This window comes from Alosa alosa, chromosome 21 (assembly GCF_017589495.1).
Source record: "Alosa alosa isolate M-15738 ecotype Scorff River chromosome 21, AALO_Geno_1.1, whole genome shotgun sequence".
Taxonomy (NCBI): Eukaryota; Metazoa; Chordata; class Actinopteri; order Clupeiformes; family Clupeidae; genus Alosa; species Alosa alosa.
In genome coordinates, this window is record NC_063209.1 from 1,117,333 (window position 1) to 1,138,049 (window position 20,717).

General features: G+C 40.0%; 1 protein-coding gene and 1 long non-coding RNA gene across 8 annotated transcripts in view; one reads left to right on the forward strand and one right to left on the reverse strand.

Annotated features, from left to right (window-relative positions):
• Positions 1-4,007: 4,007 nt before the first annotated feature.
• Positions 4,008-18,751, reverse strand: LOC125286029. Of its 2 annotated transcripts, none has more exons than XR_007192119.1 (4): positions 18,465-18,751; positions 13,331-13,455; positions 7,715-7,767; positions 4,008-6,153 (listed from the first exon to the last, which is right to left on the reverse strand). It is a non-coding gene; the product is annotated as an uncharacterized LOC125286029 (long non-coding RNA). The 2 variants fall into 2 exon arrangements; XR_007192120.1 differs by having other exon boundaries at positions 7,711-7,767.
• LOC125286027 (C-terminal-binding protein 2) overlaps positions 17,349-20,717 on the forward strand; it is a 78,572-nt gene continuing 75,203 nt past the window's right edge. Inside the window, exons 1-2 of one of the 6 annotated variants that reach the window (XM_048230687.1) lie at positions 17,349-17,460; positions 17,628-17,714. The gene's annotated coding sequence lies outside the window, so the exon portion shown is untranslated. The other 5 variants (XM_048230686.1, XM_048230681.1, XM_048230682.1 and 2 more) reach the window with 5 other exon arrangements.

The window sequence follows — 20,717 nt, forward strand, 5'->3', positions numbered from 1 at the left end:
AATGCTGATATGATACATGAAAATGTAGCTAAAAATGTGGAGAATGCAATGCAATCAAGCATTTTGGACGATGTGGAGAGAGACAAGCCGGCAGCAGATTAAATGCTTGAGAGAGAAAAAGATGCGGTTTTAAAAGGACGTGCAGACCGAAGCTGCAGCAAGCAGGTGATATTTAGAAAGTTATTTCACAAAATCCAAGACTAAGAACAGACAGACTATGTAACTGGACACATTAAGGCCCAAAATATTGAGAATTCTACAGGGAATGTTGAAGACAAAGGAGTGAATAGTGGCAAGAGGCAAGCCGAAGGCTGCTGACAAGGGCCCGACGCTATTGTAAAGCAATTTACAAAAGATTCACTGAACAAAAATGCTGATGTGGTACATGAAAATTTAGCTAAAAATGTGGAGAATGCAATCAAGCATTTTGGACGATATATTGGCACAAGCTGGCAGCAGAACAAATTCTCGCTGGCCACCTCCGAGAGAGGGAGAGAAAAAAAGATGCGCATTTAAAACCAGGGCCTAAATTTCAGCGCGGGATTGCAGGTATTGCGCATAAATTATTACTAAGTATTGAGCATACTAATAAAAGTCCCGCAACTCTAGCCATCATAATGCGAGAAATTTCCACACATTTTACAGCGCTGTCTGACGTTAATCTAATAATGAAGCGGCCTGAATGCGGGACTATTGACTGGACGGACCAACTCTGACTTCAATTGAACCCCATGCAGAGACACACACACGCGCGCGCGCGCAGGATCACTTTGGGGGTGCCTCTCTCTCTTTGCTCGCTCTCGCTCTCGCTCTTTCTCTCTCTCTCCTTCTCCTTCGTCACGGCTAAAGTCAAATTATAGCCTATAGGTGCTTCTACATCAACCGCTATCGACAGGAAAGGAAAACAAACGTTTAGCGATCAGGAACCGTCAGGAATTTTGCAAACACAGAACAGAAGCATGACAGCCTATAATATAACACGAGAGAACATGGATGTGTTCTCCATTTGAGGAACGTTATAATCGATTGCGGACGTGAACAGACAAACATAGTAGGCCTACTTTCACTTTCTGTGCGTATTCACATGACAGATAATTAGTAGCAAAACAGCATCAAATATTACATGGCAGTGAGTTTTGTTTTCAAATGTTTTCATGCATGTCTAGATAAGGGGTGAGGAATGTTTAGGGGACAGACTATCGTATCCTCAAATTATGGCTTGGCAAAGCACAGCACCTTTATTTGGACCATGGCTTGTATTCGAGTCAGCTATAAGCCTTTAGGCTATTGCGTTTTACTGTGAGACATAGGCCTATACTTTTCGTTTGGAGCGTCATACCGGTAGGCTATCAAAAGCAGATGATGTTCAATTTGAGTTTTAATTTACATTTGGACTGTTTGATTATAGGCCTGCTAAATATCGGGACTGATGGCCACTGAAATATGTGGGGTATTTAATGGTTCACTATTAAGTTTCATGTATGAAAGAGTGTCGGGATTTCCATCCGCTTATTGCGAGATAAGGCATCCGCTTTCATTCATTCATGGAACGTGTGCTGTGCTGTAAGGGAAACCTTATTCTTTATAGCCAAAGAGGTATAAGATTAAATTTAGTTTTTTAAATTATGCATGATTTACTTTTTTATAAAGTTCGTAGGCTGATGCCTGGCAGCAACAATTGTGTTTAAATGCAGGTTATTGCTTTAGCCTCAGAAAGGGGCTACGTGCGACTGGTAGCTTGAGAGCAACGTGTTGGTGACTCATGGTGTAGGATGATGACTTTTCATTGGCAACAATATTAAACCAACCAACAATATAAATTATTAAGAAGAGCTCTTTATAAGTTAAATTGAAACAAAATTATACAGGCTTTTTTTTTTTTGTCCGAATCTGAGGCCCGGCTATAAATAGAATCCCGGCCATAATTTGAGGATTTAAGTATGCACGTGAGTTTCAGGCATAGCCGCAAGCACTAATCTCTGACTGAAAGTGTACAGGACTTGTGCATTTGAGAGCGTTCTCTCGAGGCTGTAGACTAGGGCTGTAGTCAAGACCACCTTTGTCGAGTCCAAGACAAGTCCAAGACCAGGACTAGTCGAGACCAAGTCAAGACCGAGTCCAAAGAGGTTCGAGTCCAAGACAAGACCGAGTCCAGGATAGGAAAAAAAGTCTTATGCATGACAGTATCAAGACAATCATTTTGGGTTATTATTACAGTGCATGAAAATGCACTGTACTGTTATTCCTAGGCTTCTTATTAGAGTGTTTGTATTTGTATTTTGAGTACTTTTTAATTAGGTGTTAATTAATATTACTACGCTAGGTCGAAGTACTCCCAAGCGCCACACATTGTAGTTCTCCTGTTTATTCGCTTGGAAAATCGCCACGTTTCATGTTGTGTGACCTTACACATTTTTATCAACTACTCGTGCAACTGTATTTAAGTAGGGAAAACGTGGAAGTTTTTGATTACTGCTATCTTCCTCCCTCTATGGCTACGTCTGAGCCCGCTAGCATAGCAACATGCTAACACATTCGTGCCGCACACCAGAGCGTTTGAGTGCACGTACCGACACAGGAGAGGTATGACTCAACTCGTGAAAATTAAGGTAAGAACATTATATTACTACTGACATTGGGTGGTGTGTTCCTTTAAGATCAACATACAAAAAAAAGGTGGTCCTCCTAAACCCTACGGTTCTCGAGATATTCACAGAAAATGGTGTCCGCCCTACCCTCCTTTCGGGGGGTCCAGTCCAACGGGGGGGCTACAGATCAAAACAAAAACAATGGTTCCATGCTATCCTTGTGGGGCTACATGCCCACCAAGTTTCGTGTACCCCGGTCTTGCAGTGTCCCGGAAATCCTTGACGGAAAATTGGCCATGCGAAAAAGAAAAAGAAAAAGAAAAAAAATCTGACTAAACCTATGTGCTTCGCTGCGCAGCGGTCATAATTATATCCATAAATTGAGTCATTTTTAATCAGATTAACCCTTATGTGCCCTACTATTCTAATTTCGTTACAATTAAAAGTAACAATGACCAATCGTCTAATATCTCAGCTGTCCAATCACTGATTTTATTTCTGAAATCTTCCCTGTAATGTTGACAACATAAATTTCTATTTGATGTGATTGGTTAAGGGGTTTATGGCGCAAAATGTTTTGGATACTTGAAGATGAGTCACGCAAAAATAAAGTCAGTCAGTTACAATCACAGCATACATTTGACGTGGACAGCCCGACGCCGCTGCACTTCGTTGGCGTTTACTTTGACTGCTCCACACAGCTGGATAAACTGAGGCAGTATATGTTTTTTACATTGGTTATAGTTATGGTTTATCTTAATTTGTAGTCCTAAAATCATGTTACTTGAAAGTAATACGCTTTCTCATCGGCGTCAACATAGTAGGCTAGTGCATCGTCATGTTTAACTTTATAGCTGCATTAGCCTACTCTGAACTGCTTGCAATATTCTCGTTTGCCTTCAATGTCAGTTATTTTCATTTGAAAGTTCATTTAAAAACCTGTTAGTTTAACCTGCAAGTTTGTTTCATAGTACCAATTTGCTTGTATTGCCAATTGTCAGCATACCAAAGCTGAATAGCTTTAGCATTATCCATGTGGGCCGCGTTTCTAAGTGTTACATTCTCTGACATGAAAAAAGTTGATTGATATGTTTTACTTTTTATATTAAAGCGTCTGACGTTTGATTTCGATAGTGTGAATGCGTGCATCTGTCAGTCAATAGTACAGTACGCTGTGTTTGGAAAGTAGGCTCCCGCTAGATTTTCATGTAAAAATTGATTTTTTTGCATATTTTGCTAATATAGTCTAAGGAACAAGATTTTTTTTGTCTTCAAATTTTCAAGATCCATCTTTAGTGTTTTTATCTGTATGTTTTAAAATAAGCGATTATATCTAGTCCGAAAAGTGATTTTCACATTTTCTTCTAATTTTTTGACAATTAATTCCACTATTTGCACACAAAACCTGCAGATAATGTAGAAAGGTTGTTGGTTCTAAAACAATATCCATAGTTTTCAAACTTTGAGTGTCTGAAAAGTGTAAAAACACCTCCTCCCTTGTTGCCTGTCAAAATCGATTTCTTAATCTTTGCTTTTCTTGATGCTTTCCTTGACCTGCCATGTCATTCTATTGTCTACCTTAAGATAAATTTGTCTTGAAAATATTTTATAATAGTACAGGCAACACAGTACACCACTAGGTGTCATAGGCATGGGTAGTTAAGTAGCAGCAGGCAAAATTAACAAACAAAAGAATATAAGGTACAAACAAACAGACAAACCATAAGTTACAAACAAACAGACAGACAAACCATGGATGGCCCTCTCAACAGCCTGAACTAATACAAAAAACAAATAACTCAAGGGAAAACATTGGTCAGACACTAAACCATGTGCATTTGCTCTCTTTAATCTGGTACGCCCTCCAAATGAGCCTGGGACAGTTGGTCAAGGCTAAAGTTAACACCATCTTGGTCACTGTGATGCTAAGCACTAGTCCTGGTGTGGACTATGGCTACCCTCAACGGATCTCCAACTGCAGGGTTACCGAGGCCTGGCTCCCTCCCGATACCCCCATGAGGCTGTGGAGCAGCCAGTGCTGATGGGCTGGATGAATCTTGACTGGTGGGAGCAGGTTTAAGCTCGGAACGATGTATGGTCTTAAGGGGGCCCTCCTCCCCATACGGCCTGATCGTATAGTGTGTGCCAATTCCATCCAGATACTCCACAATTTCATACTTGGTGGACACCCATATTGTCCGCGGGTTCCAAAGTGGCCCCATGTCATTTGCCCACATGGGCTCCATGCAGGATTACACTGGGTTTTATTTGGGTCCCAACTGGGCAACATACACTGGACCCATCTGGACCCCAGCCATAAATTCTATCCGGGTACTACATGGGTACCACATGGGTTGAAATATGGGATTTTGGTGGGATTGTCCGCGGGTTCCAAAGTGGCCCCATGTCATTTGCCCACATGGGCTCCATGCAGGATTACACTGGGTTTTATTTGGGTCCCAACTGGGCAACATACACTGGACCCATCTGGACCCCAGCCATAAATTCTATCCGGGTACTACATGGGTACCACATGGGTTTAAATATGGGATTTTGGTGGGATTGTCCGCGGGTTCCAAAGTGGCCCCATGTCATTTGCCCACATGGGCTCCATGCAGGATTGCACTGGGTTTTATTTGGGTCCCAACTGGGCAACATATGCTGGACCCTTCTGGAACCCAGCCTTAAATTCTACCTGGGTTCTACATGGGTTTAAATATGGGTTTTTGGTGGGATTGTCCATGGGTTTCAAAGTGGCCCCATGTAATTTTCCCCTCATGGGTTCCATGCAGGATTACACTGGTTTTTATGTGGGTACCAAATGGGCAACAAACAATGGACCCATCTGGGGCCCCAGCCTAAATTCCACCTGGGTTCTACATGGGTACTACATGATTTAAATAATGGGGTGTAGGAGGGATGAATCGCAGGTTCTATAGTGGCCCCATGCCATTTGTCCACATGGGTTTCAGGCAGGATTACAATGGGTTTTATGTGGCTCCAAACTGGGCAATAAATGCCAGACCCATCCGTGCTAATATTCTGTCTATGTTCTACACATTGGCCAAATGGGTTGCATGCAAGATTATAGTTATTAAGTAGGGCAAAGCTGGGCAATGCATACAATATATTGGTCCCATCTTCAATGTCATATGGCTCCAACATTTACAATAAAACATAATTAAAATTCCAATGTTTACAACATACACTATAAATACCAATACAAAACCAGACCCATTTGTAATTCACTAGAAAATAATATTAGTCACTTCCAGGGGGCTATGGCTCTATGGTCCCACCAAACTGCAGAAAAAGCAGCCTAATTTTCTTTTTTTTGCATTTAATAATAATCATTTCATAAATTACAACACAGAGAACATCAACACAGAGAACAACAAGAACTGGTTACAAACAGCAATACCTAAATTGAATTGAATTAAATCACTTCGCTACTCTGGCTGCCCTCAGCCCTCCCCTGTCCCTTGCCCCAGTAAACCATTTCCCTAATGACCGTTCAGCCTCCTCTGATTTGTAGTGCTGGTAAGGGGGTTCTTCTTGAGGGCCTCTGTAAAATAAAATTATATTTAAGATTAAATGCTTGGATATGAGTCTGTTTTTGTCATTATCAGACAGGAAATCAACATACTCAAATATACATTTCACACAATTCATCAGATATCGGAGGAACAGGATGAGATTCTGAGAATGCAGTGAGAGAAGGAAAGGTACCCTAACATGCCTTTTAGCCTAGTTGACGTATTGGCTGCCATATGCAAAATATAGCTGTAGCGAACAGGCACAAAAGTAGCTTCCCGTAATACTCCCATTTTATTCAAAGGTAGAACGCTACTGACAACTCCAGGCTTCCACGCATGCTTGTTTGTTTACACCGAATAGGCTACAAGCTGAAGTGCAAAACGAAAGTAGGCCTAACGTTTGCCTACTGCCCCCATCAATGCAGATATTTCAAATAAAAAGTAAAAGTATAGAAAATATATATATCCTTGATTAGCCTATGTTGGGTTTTGTGGAAGAGAAAATGGACTGTTTTAGTAGTAGTATTAGGCAGTATGCAGTCAGATAGGTCACCATGGGCATATTTGGATTAGCTACAGATGGATTCACAAATAAATAAATTAGCCTACATTTGGCAGGATACTTGATATACAGGCTAAATGCAAATATGGCAATGTATTATACTATTTTACATTAACAAAATGTAGGAAAATAGAACAGACTGAAAATAAAGTAGGCACTGATCTTTAAAATCCTATTTCCAGTAGCCTAAATGTTGTCAGTCATTCTTAATATTCACAATTGGTGCACTGGCATGTTTAAGTGTTAGCTGCAGTGTAATGTTAGATTATGTTTAAGTTAAGTACAGAACTGACTGTGTGCCCACATTTTTGTCTGTGCTCCTAAATTTTTTAACTGTTAGTGTAGAGCCCTGATGTTGGGCCAATGTAGTGTTGCCACACTTCAAAGTCAATATTTTTGTGTCTTCACACAACCCTATCTCGCCAGTCTATGGACAATTATCTCGACCTCGTGGCTTGGTTTTTACTCTGACATACACCATCAACTGTGAGACCTTACAGTATATAAAGACATGTGTGCCTCTCCTAATAATGTCCAGTGAATTCATTTAGACATAGGTGGACTCGAATCAAGTTGTAGAAGCATCTCAAGGACCATTGATAGAAGTAGGATGCACCAGAGCTTAATGGAAAGTGTCATAACAAAAGGGTTGAATACTTATGTAAGTGGTATATTTCAGTCTTTCATTTTTTTTATACATTAACAAAACACTACAAACACTAGCTTTTTGGTGGGGTGTTGGAGTATTGTGTGTAGATTGATGAGAAAAAATAAATAATTTAATCAATTTTAAGATGAGTCTGAAACATAACAAAATGTGGAAAAAGTGTAGCGCTGTGAATACTTTCCGTATGCACTGTATGTAGATCAGATACTGTATTGAGGGTGACTTATCACATTGAAATCTCAATCTGGCAACCAACGAGAGGCTTGTATAGCGATTAAAAGCAACACTTGCCAATGTTTTGAATGTGAACATTCTCTGACAATCCTACATAACTACTTAAATGAAATTGACACTTACTTACTTGGGAGGGACAGACAAACGCTTTCCAGTATGATCTGGAGAATAAACAGTAGCCTATAGGAAAGGGGAGAAGAAACAAAAGATGGAAGTTCGGCAGCATTTTCTTTCAACAAATACTGCATGCTATATCATCAACTAGAAAATCATTATTTATTTTTCAATTAAGAAGTACACTTTCAGGAATAATTGTGTACTGGGCAATAGTAGGGAAAGTATTTAAGATGTTTGGTTTGAATACAATACAAGTTCAAATACAACTACAATACAAGTTATTTTTTATGTCTGGGCCAAATGCAGACAAGATGTGTTTAGATTACATTTAGGTTAGGGTTTATCAAATATCAGATTTAATTTATTAGTCTGACATGGTAGGAATAGCATACAAAATGTTTGGACAGTTGATCCCGAATTTGGTCAAACAACAAAAATAAAAGCCATAATCAAAGACCAATGATAAAACAGTTTAAAATTATCGAAAGAGACAAGTGTAGTAAAATTAAAGTAAATATTAACTCCTCCAGAAATAAAAGAGAGTTTGTGTTTTTGGGTTCTAGGCAACCAGTTGCCTGTGTCTTAGGAAGTGGGCAGTTTGAAATTATATCAGACGAGCCAGAAAAGCCAGGGCTGTAGTCGAGGCTAAGTAAAAGTAAAGAAGTAAAAGGCTAAGAAGTAAATGCAGTTCACCTAGGCCTGTCTCTGGAATTTCAGGAAAAGAGTTTATCCACCTCTCAATTGAGCATATTATGCACCTCCTAATAGACTTTAAGCACCAAATGCAACTATTAACATTACAAAATTTCACTAGGCCTTCATTATCCACATTCACAATATGCACTCATCAACAACAGGAACCATTTCACTGCAATGGGAACCCCAACAAGTCCAATGAACTCAAAATATTTGATGAAACTGATAAGGCTACCTCAGATATTTCAAGTGTATACACAATCATGTCAACCTAATTATTGTTAGCTTTGAGTGACAGTAACCCAAATATTTACATCGGGGGCTTAAAATAATTAAGGTGTTAATACATAGATATTCTAGTGTGGCAGAATAGACTCAAGAGCCTTCTAAATTGCATTTCATTTGAAGTGCAAGATTTAATTGAATTAATTTAATAATACCCTAATAATATCATTTTTTGATATGGTCAATATCTGGAATTTAGCAATAGGCTATAGTCGTGGATCATAATATATAAGCCTATAAAATGATGGGATAACTAACCTAACTTAATATGTTTAATATTCATTATAATGAGTAGTTCATAAATTTAACTGGACCATTGCATGAAGAATGTAGCCTATGTTAGGCTACAGCTTTGTTCAAGAACACCATTGTAGCCTACAGAGCAAGTTTTTTTTATGTGCATTTGATAAGGTCTGCTGTTTAGTCCAACATAATTTGTTGGCGTGCAGATGGATGCAGAGCTGCACTGTAGGCTGATATAGTGAATGATTGAATTGCATGTAAATTCAAAGTAGATTTTATCGCAAACCGTTCATCAGAGTGACGAGCAAGAGGCGCCATTGGAAAGCTTAAATCGTGTAGTTTAATTTGATTTTAGTCTAATGCGCTGTGGGGGAATGTGCATAAGTGTGTACAAATATTTCCATGTACATGACTAATGCATCTTGTCTGCCTGCCTTGCCTAAAGGTTACTGCTAGATCCGCCAACTCTATCAAAACGTAAGGGGGCCAGATAAGACTACAACATTCGTTACCTCCATTTCTCTGGCTAGCCTTCCACTAGCCTACTTTCAACACATTCTTTAGCAATAACACCATCAAAGCAATTTAAAATAACTTATTCAAATTCAAGTTGTTTTTTGAGGCGTTTCTCCATGAAGTTATAGCTTAGTTCTTTTCCCCAGCTAGTGCGGCGTGGGATAGGCTTGTCGACTGTTACAGACAAACAGTAGCCTAATATTACAATCAGCGTATGTGTCAAAAAGTATGTGTGGCACCCTCGCTGGGCATGGACATGCTACCATAGGCGCCGGAAGCACAGTGGCCAGGGGGCCAATGGCCCCCTCACTTTTGGCTCAAAATATCTTTTAATAAACAAAATCATCCACGAAAAAAAAAAAAAAAAAAAAAAAAAAAACTCCACGCAAAAAACGGCGAGAGGTGTGAACGATTATAGCGGTAGTAGCCCGCATCTAATATAGCCTAAAGCTATTTGTGCAGTGTCACTGTTGAAAAACCTTAAACTTTCTGCCCATGGGTCAAAACCGATGAGCAAAACAGCAGAGCGCCCAGGCAACACCCCCAGGGAGCAGACAGCGCTCCACTCTGAGACGTTCATTCTCAATCAATGCAACATGTGTGGAGGGGTGGATTTGAAATGTAGCCAAATCCAATAACATTTTATTCTGGTCTGGTATGATAGATTGTATTGTAAAGTTCCTGAGTTAAGCGTAATGTCCCCCTGTGCATCGGAGACTCCAACTCTACAGCTTCAGCTGTCACCTCGGGATGGCTTCAAATTGTGCTTTCAATGTATCTGCAGCCTACTGTTCGTTTATTTTCCAGAGGCAGTGGTTGTCATTAGCCTATATTAATTGTGAACAATTATTGAAGTTATGAATCTGTTGGGATAACCACGTTTAGCCTATTGCACGACGTGAGATTCAATTAATATCATGCGCAACGTGATATACCCGAAACATATTTCAATTAATATCATGCACAACGTGATATATCCGAAACATGCAGCCTAAGCTACCAAGCCTTCGCAAGGTTTGTATGATATCACTTAAGAGTATCAGCAATGTTCAAATAGACCAGGTTAACCTATTTATTTGTATTTTCTGTGTCCCCGTTTCCCAAACTGCCTTCTCTGGGTTTATTGGGTGGGTATTGCAATGTTCAAATAAAGCATGTTAACCTATTTCATTTAATTCACTATGTGCGCCTTGTGTGATATCACTCAAGTCTTGCTTTAGTTAATTAGCAAGTTACTACCAGAAGCTCAAAAATGCCGTCATGTAAGCTACTTTCTAAATATTCAACATAATCGGAAGCAGCTGCAATTGTAACAGGACATTTTGAAAGAGACCTGCTGCGTCTACTTTGATAAGCAGCGTCATGAACCGCACTCAAATACGGTATGTTTTGTTTAACTTCAAATAACATAGGCTTTGTCTGTCCACTTTTGAAATTACATGCGGGGCTGAACCCCTGGCAAATGCGTGTCCTATCTGAAATTATTAGCGTCTGTAGCCATTGGCGCCTGCAGGTGGCTACTCGTGTTGGGGTCGTTACTCAAAAAAGTAATGTATTAGGCCTACACATTACTCGCTACTGTAAACAAATGTAATCTATTGCATTACTTCTTTACTCTCTATGAGGATTAACAACTTACATTAGGCTACTTTTGCATTACTGCGTTGAAATGTTTCTATGGACATTGTTATAGATATCGTCCCCTTTTATTTATTATTTAATCAATTACAGTTGTGAAACATTAGGTAGCATAAACTAATTCACGCCTTTATCACTAGCAGGTTAGACTACTGCAATGCACTTTTCACTGGTCTTCCCAAAAAACATCTAAAGAAATTGGCACTCATACAGAACTCTGCGGCTAGACTTTTAACTAAGACTAAGAAGAGAGAACACATCACCCCTGTGTTGGCTGAACTGCACTGGCTCCCTATTTCCTATAGAATTGATTTTAAGGTTATGTTAATTACTTACAAAGCTCTGAATGGCATAGCACCTTCATATATCTCTGAGCTTTTAATATCTTATCAACCACAAAGGAAACTTAGATCATCCAATTCAAATCTTTTAATCGTTACCCAAAGTGCTCCACAAACAAAGTGGAGAAGCTGCGTTTATCCATTATGCCCCAAACTATGGAACACCCTGCCTCTGTACATCAAGCAGGCGAAGTTCAGTAAATATTTTTAAAAAGATCTGAAAACATACCTGTACAGGAAAGCTTTTAGTTAACTCATCTTATCCTGTAGACTACATTTTCAGATTATTCTACATCTGCTACTATTGGGCGCAGCCAGCCAGAAGCAGATGGGCTCCCCTATTAAGTCAGGTTCTGCTCAAGGTTTCTTCCTGGAATATGGGAGTTTTTCCTTGCCACAGTTGCCATATGGCGTGCTTGTGGGGGGTAAGAGGGTTAAAGCTGCCAGTCTTATGACATGTCATTTTCTATATTTTTGATATGTTGCTGAGTAGATCATAAACAGCAAAGAAAAGTGATTGATAATGATTGACTAACTATTATTGTGTTACATGCTTCAAATGTAAAGCACTTTGAGCTGCATTCTGTGTATGAAAGGTGCTATACAAATAAAGCTTATTATTATTATTATTATTATTATTATAGTCCAAACCAAGTTGCGCTGTAGGCCTACCAGGCATTTCTTACAGATAGCTAATCTGCCTTCAAAAGTTAATGAACATGGCACTTCTTTTAAAAATTGTGCAAGTTCGAATTGCTTTATAAAAACCCAGCTCGCACACACTCCTTCATAAAAGTTGAATGGTGACACGCACACAACTTGCAAAACATTGAACTGCTTTGAGTGAAGTGCGCTTGCGAGTTGCGTTCATTCTGTCATCACACTGAACATTCTGATATTTTTTTTGGAATCAATTTGTGGTGTGACTGACATCAGACTAGTCATTAGCTAGTTAGTTGTGCACTGTTTCCCGCTCAGTAGTAAGGTAATAGCCTTCTCCGATGAGTTTTGTTTTTTTGCCAATATTCTTGTCGCCCTCCCAGAATTCTGAATAACTTTGCTCGCACACTGTAGGAACTGTAATGTGATTACTGACGCGTTGCACCCAACTCTGCTCAGCTACGAGTAGCCTACAGAAAAAATCTCCCGTGTGTAAATTCACTCCAAGCTGGCCTACCCCATAAACTGCATGACAGTAGGCTATTTCTATTTATCTGTAAAATTACCACATGTGTTTGTTCAACTTTATGAGGCAGAATTAGCCTACGCAGGCTATTACTAACGCACACATTTTGTTTGCGCAAGAAAGACAAAATACAGCGCAGGCGTTTTTTGTTTTTTTTTAGGGGGGAGGGGGTTCGTTATCTGGCCCCTGCACTTTGAAACTCATTCCGGCGCCCCTGCATGCTACGTGCATCCACACGCTACCGGCACACTTGGACTGGCATGCATAGTTCAATTAAATCTTGCTCATGAAACTAAATGCAATTTAGAAGGCTCTTGAGTGTATTCTGCTACACAGAATGTTGCAGCAAGTATCCTAGAAGCTCAATCTATCTAATCTGATGAGAAGTGCTGCCTTCCCTAACTCAGATGTAAAACCTCACGTTAGAAATAATCATGCAAGATCGGAAATACTTATGTTACTGTTTAAACTCAAACTTTTCAGGCTTTGAGGTTATTGTAGAATAACCAAGATATAAAAAAGAATGTGTTCAGTAGCACTAGCTGTGATTCCATTGACTTAGCTGCTACCTTAATAGCTCATGAAGTAGACCTAAGGCTAGCAAGAGTTCATAATTGCAAATTGTGTAATTTAAATGATCAGAACACAGTCGAAAATGTTGTAGGCCTACATAAGCTAATACTTTTTACACAACGTATTAATAAATCACAATTGTACTTACCTATGGAAACTTTCGACGATGAACGTTAGGAGAAGTGAGCCCAAGTAGAACAAGTCAATCTCCCGCGCATTTCACTATAGAGTGGTGAAGTCCCGCCCCTTCTACTTCCGGTCCATGGGACCTATCTTTCAAAAAATTATGAACGGGAGTTAATAGAGAGTTAACAATTATTTTTTGGTCCACTGCAAATGTCTTTACATGAAAAATTGTCTTTAAAATTGACAAACATCATATGTGTAATTCAAGGCACAAGTCAACCGGGACCAGAAAATAATTTCTTTTTCGCCATAGACTGCCGTTCAAATTTTTTTGAAAGATAGGTCCCATGGAGGCAAATGGAAGGGGCGGGACTTCACCACTCTATTGAAACGGAAAAAATCCACGAGCCGCCTGGGGTTTCACTCGATTTACATTGAAGTCAATGGGGAAAGATATCTGTGGTAGTGAAGCAAAACGAAAAGTTGGTGAAGCAGTCTGATTCACTGTAATTCTCTGTTCCACCGCGGGTGACTGATGGCGCTGTTGTCACTCACAGAATTGATTTCAGGAAAACAGTTCGTGTTAGTGACTGTATTTCTGAGTAAAATTGGGATTATTATAAGATTTTTTTTGTGTTTTGTTTTTTACTTTTTTTTGGTGAAGCACTGCTTCACCTGTAGTCTTATAGAAGCCTCTGCTTCCTTGGTAAGGGAGTTTTTCCTTGCCCCTGTTGCTCTTGGGTGCTCCTTGTTGGTGCCCCCCGCCCAATCCCAATCCTCCCCCACCTTTCTTATGCAGCCCTTGCCACTTAATCTACTAAACCCCTTCTACTGCACTTTTTTACCCCCCCCCCCCCCCCCCCCTCATAAATGCACAAATAGGCTGACACCAGACATAATTTCACTGCATTTCTTACTTCCAGTAACTATATGCATGTGACAATAAACTTCCTTGTATCCTTGTATTAGCCCAATAATTACACCGCTAATAATCATGGTTCCTCTCTTTACCAGCTGCCACTTATGTCTGTCCTCTTCAAAAAAAAAATCTGGAAGCTTGGCACATTTGGCAGCATTTTCCTCCAATACTTTTCATCTTTTTTACCTGGCCTTTTCAGTCCCTCATGGCCTCTTTCTACCATCCATCCTCCCTGACGCTTATCACTAGGCTACAGTAGGGCCGGTGTTACATAGACCTCTCCAGAATAAGTCCCGCCTCCTAACTTCCGTATCCATCCAACCTTCGGTCGTCAAATGTCTATGGGAAATAACATGGCGTTTTGAAAGATCGTACCTGTCAAACTCTGTAGATGACAAAGTAGAAAAAGCTGCTGGGCAGATTGGCCTACACACTTCTGCCATCTAGTTTCCACTGGATTTTTTGATTTTCGGTGCCGTTTAAGTAGTATAGTCTATAGTATACTACTTAAACGGCACCGACAATCAAAAAATCCAGTTGAAGAAAAAAATATTTTTTGCCTTGACGAAATTAAACTCGACATGTCAACTTTAAAGTCGCCATGTCGACATTAAACTCGACATTTTGAGAATAAAGTTGAAATGTCATGTCGACTTTAATATCGACGTGAAGTTAGTTTGGAGAGAGAACGACCGCTCGGGACGATTGAAAGGGAGGACGAATGAAACATTGCAGTTTTCTTCGAGTGCAATGATTAGACATAGACATAGGCCTACATCATGTGGACAAAACATAGAACATATTAACCTCCGTTGCTCAGCCAATACTTTCCTGTTATCATGGAGCTACAGGCGATAAATGCGATGGTCAAAAGTAAAAGTAAACGTCATTTGCGGTTTATTTATTTATTGTAGGCCTATTATTAAAGAGTGTTTTTCATCTAAAGGATCAACTTCATGTTTATGCACTAGACTAGGTATACTAAGTGTTCTCCCCAATCCCAGACTTTCACATTGCATGTTTGTTTGTATGCAAAACAGCCTATTGCTGAATGTCTATGGAGGGACGAATGTCCTCCCGACCAGGCAACCCCATTCTAAGTAAATGCACACATATTCCCTCACGGGGTCAAAAGAGTAGGCCTATATACTTATACATATCTGTGTTTATAGCCTCCTATGCAAGTGAGACATGGAAAAGCAGTTTTAGAAAAATGAGTTCCATGTTAATTAACCGGAGAATGACGGCCTGTGGGTCATGAAGAGCAATTATTTAGATGTGCGGTGGCCTTACCCACGTAAAACAGAGTGAAATAACATGTTGTAGCCTACTAAAGAAACATTATATCATTGGAAACATGTATTATTCTAGCTATAGTGCATGGTATAACCGCGAGATACAGCGCTTTACGATGACGGCAATGAGTTAACAGAAGACGCAATCTATCTGAATATCTGCAATCTAGCAATCTATCTGAAATAACACCTATTTGAAGTAGGCCTATTATTCATGCTACATATTGTGTGTTAGTGTAGGCTACATAGCTTAAACGGCATGATATGTTTAAACTGTATTTCGAGTTTAATGTCGGCATGTCGACTTTAAAGTCGACACGTCGAGATTAAAGTCGACATGACATTTCAACTTTATTCTCGAAATGTTGAGTTTAATGTCGACATGGCGACTTTAAAGTCGACATGTCGAGTTTAATCTCGTCATGGCAAAAATATATTTTTTCTTCATGTGTGGCCCTAATACTCCGTTGTACCGATGTATATCTGGCTACTGTGTCATCTTGCTACCGTTGTTCAAGCCATTTAGGCCTTCAAAATATCATGGTTGCCTTGATAATTATTCTACTTTGTCTTTTATTACTTTTTTTACTACTTTTGCCTTTGTTTTTGCTTACTAATTATTATTTATTTTTAAATGATTTTACCTTGTGTTTTATGTTTTCTTTTTATTATGATCTTTACCTTTTAACTATTCTTTGACTATATTGCCCTTCTATGCTTTTATTTGTTATTATTGTTTGGTTTTGTTTATGTAAAGCACATTGAATGACCTCTGTGTATGAAATGTGCTATATAAATAAACTTGACTTGACTTGACTTGGTTAAGTTTTGACAGTTGTGGCCGCCCCTACCTGAAGTGTCTGTAGAGGCAAATGATGGCCAGCAAATAAATCAAATAACAATGTGATGCCTAATTGTACATCATTTTGTCCAGCCTATTCTTTTAAGAATTCAGTTCATGAAACACAGGCTATGAAACGCACTGCAATGGGCAGGAGAAGTCTAACGTCTCCATATTTTACACAAAATTTGCGCGAGTCAAAAAAACTCTTGCTTAGGCTATATAGGCTATTAACGTTAGTGTTGCTGACACGTAAAAATGGGTAAACATGGATTTTATGTTTTTGTTGATCCTTTATTTCTAAATTTGTCAGATGGTGCTTCTCCTGTGGCGCAACAGGTTAATGCCTACACATTTCTTTATCCCGCTATCGACATGGGGTTCAATATTCGCCCGTCGCAGTTTTTTTTTTTATTATTATTATCTATTTATTTTTAGACCATCTTCCTCAATTTAGGCTACAGATAGACTATGTGGCCACAGAGAGTCTGACCAGCAGTCAGTGAAATGTTTGAAAACTTAACCATGAAACTTTGAAGACCAACTGGCTTGGGCAACGGCTGTAGCAAGATAAGGTAGCCTAGTCATATATGATCAGCCGTGTTAACTTGCTACAATCATATATCAGCTACCTTTTTTAATTGTGTAAGTCAAGTAAATTTTACTATGATCTGTCAGCTGGTTCGTGGCGCAAGTAGGTAGATGAATGGTTTTCATGTAGGCAGTTTCAATTAGGAGGCAGGTTCGATAGGGCCTACCCACTTGGAGTTATTAGGCTATTTAGGTATTTATTTTTTTTGGTGGCATATTCATGGTCCAGTGCATGTAGCGTACTACAGACAATTTTGACATTTAAATATGTCATGCATATTTGTATTTGTTCGTCTCCAGTTTCCATCAGAAAGTGACAAATCTGCAAGGCCACATCTGTCGAAAAACGTCATCACTCAGTTAACATGGGTGCCAGTTGCCATGTAACACCGGCCCGGCTATGGTAGCCTATCTGAGAAAACTTTTTAGAAAAGACGGGCTATGTGGACGGGCTATGGACCCAAAAGTGAAGTGGCCCGAAAGTGAAGCGACCCACCGTGAATGGGGTAAGTGTCATGGGAGATTAATGGAATCAATTTTAGCTCCTTGACAGGAGGGGGCGACAGACAAATTTTGACGGTTAATGGCCATGAGCCTCCTCTGACTAGTTTAGACTTGACCGCCATTCGTGAACCCCTGGCTTCCTCCAAACTTTGTACTTCCTCTTTCTCAGATTCCATGGCAATCTACAGAGGGGGAGATTCCAGACGCCTGTAACGTGAACTGTATAGTCCCGTCAGTATCCGGATACGTTTTCTAGGTAAATATTGCTGCAGGTTTACGTATACTTGACCATTGTTTTCCAGCCAGTCAACTTATTATTTAAACGTGTGCTAAAATATAAAGTTCTGAATGTGTTGTCATTGTGAAAACAATATAGCATTACCTAGCTACCATAACGCTACTGCTAGCAATGATGTGTAACGTTACCCATTAACGTCCATAACGTCACCGCATACCCGCAGCACAAAAGAGCTAACGAGGATGCCATAAGTTAGCAGGCTGAAATAACCCATTCGTGAACTGACATCACCCAAATTACCACGTTTGAGTGTGAAAGAGTTTTGGGTGGATGTTATAGTATTGTAAGTTTCCCCCTAAGCCTGTGTGTTTGTAGTATCTTGTTACGACGACATTGTTACAGTAGTCTAACCTACGTTAGCTAACGTTATCGGTAACGTTGTAGAATTAACGTTAACGTTACCAACGACGTGAGGAATGAAGGTAAGTTAGCTAACGTTAGCTAACATTAGCGAATGGCTAGCTGTTACCTTATGCTCGTTGGCCTTGCTGATTCGCCAGTATGTGAGTCTAGTTTATCTGAATGAACTTAAATCTCGCCCCGCGGAAATAGAGGAACTGTTGCATTGTTACGCAGAATACACAATGGTTTACGTAAATAACTTGACTGCTGTCTGGGTTTTCCAAGTTTAACGTTACTCCTGCAAAACCAAACGACAGGCCAACACAAATTCATCAGATAACGTTTCTGAATTAAGCTAACAGTTACCTCTTTGGTGTGGTCTTGCTTGTGGCATCTGTTGAGCGGCATGAACTGACATTTCGACCGCCTAGCTGCTACCTTAATTTGTCTTCGGCTTTGACTCCCAAGTCCAGCTAGTTAACTAACGTTTATTAACTAGCTTTCCCTCAAAGCCAGTAGGGCACAGACACCCAAATCAGTAACTTTATGTCAGTAGCCATACCTTTAGCTTTAGCAAATATGTTAGCTGAACCCTACAAATTATATAAGTATATACTCTTTTGATCCCGTGAGGGAAATTTGGTATCTGCATTTATCCCTATCCGTGAATTAGTGAAACACACTCAGCACACAGTGAACACACAGTGAGGTGAAGCACACACTAATACCGGCGCAGTGAGCTGCCTGCTACAGCGGCGCTGTATAGGAATGATTTAACTAATGCTGCCGATACGCCAGACGACTTTGAAAATATTTGGAAAAGACTAAATAATAAGCCTATAATAGACTTAAGTCTGACACCCCTCACATTTTAAGACAAGTCACAGATTTTTTAGTCACATACTATTATTTAGCAAAGACTCACTTTGTCAGCTTACATAAACAAATAAAAACTCAGACGCCTAGCCTACAGTCCATAAACAACGTCTACCCACAAAACCATGCCTGTCACAATCACAGACCTAGGCTACTACAGAGTAGCCTACACAAGTCAGACGTAGGCTAGCGTACCCACAACAGGTTCTCACCAGGTTCGCAAGTCTCTGCAAATAGTTTCCACTACTACTTGAGCGAAACAAATGCAATAATCGATACTACTCAATCACAAAAAGAAACATCTTACTCACACATGAGAAGTTCGCTCCCCCGAGTTTATTCACCAATTCATCAACGATGCAACTGCATTTTCAGGTCGCGGTAATCCACAAGTTGTGCGAGAACATCCAAACACATTATTGCAACTGAAGTTAAATCTAATTAAGTACTGTCTCTGATAGGCCTACAGGCTACATGACAGCGGCCTTTGTTCTTGTACAAACACAAAAACAAACATCAACATAATTTGCGTTGGCATATTGAAATAAAGTGAACGTCAGCTAATGGATAAAACATCCACGAACAAACGCTAACCATTCTGATGACGTAGCGCCTGCATTTTTTAAACATGGCCGCACCCTAGTGGCGAAAGTCGTTATTGACATGTCATTTTCCAGTGAAACTACTTGAATATCGGGTTTAATGAAAATCCATGCATCTTCAAAAATGAAAAAGCAACCAAAAAATGGTCACAGTTCTCACTGCTTCATTTCCACTTTAAGGGAACGGGATTATGCCGTCACATCACAGATAACTGTAGGATTTTGGGATATGGTGGGTACTGTATAAATTCTCATAGGGTTTCCCATGTATATACTTTAAATGGGCGAGCTGCCCAGGTATATTCACGGCCGCCCAGGTATTCATAGATCAGTGGTGTAGTCTACGTGATGCGCAGGACTACGCAGTATACCCACTTAAAAAGCATCACCATCTCAGTATACAATAGACAAGGATATGTATTAACATTTGGGATTGATCACAGTATACTCACTACAGCTAACAAGACTACATCACAGTATACCCACTACAGCTAACTACACTACACCATCATAGATGGCAACTATGTCACTTAAAGGAGAGAGCCGCCATATTTGTGCCAGATTGTGTATAGTACAGCAGTGTTGCCCACAGAATTGGATTCAATTTGTGGTGGTAGCTGACTTTGGCGTGGGTGGGTGGGTGGGGGTGTGTGTAATACATTGTACGTGTGTAGGATTTAACAGAATTTGAGTTACTGTCACTAAGATTGTCTTGGTAGTGTGTAGGTCTAATTGAGTGCCTGTCACTTTTTGACGTCCGTGAGGGAACCCTTGCAGTTTTAGCACAGTTAAAAGGCTGCTGATATGTGTGAATGCAATTCATAATGTTTTCTACGTAGTTCGTACTTCACTTTTCCATTTACATCCAGGATTTTGCAAACATTTATCCCCCTTTCAGACAGTCGAGCCAAAGCCGAGCTAGCCAGGCCGTGCCGGGGCTAGTTGCTTTCACACCTTTAGGTGCGCTAACTGGTGCCACTTGGGGGCTATATTGGTGCTACTGTCCCCTGATTTCTGGCACACCCTAAACGTTGGGCCACTTGGTGCTAGAGCGGGGCTAGGGGTGGTGTCAAGGTGAAGGCAGGGTCAACCCGTTGTTGTGTGTGGAGTCGAGAAACATGAATGGCTATGAAAGCACAGC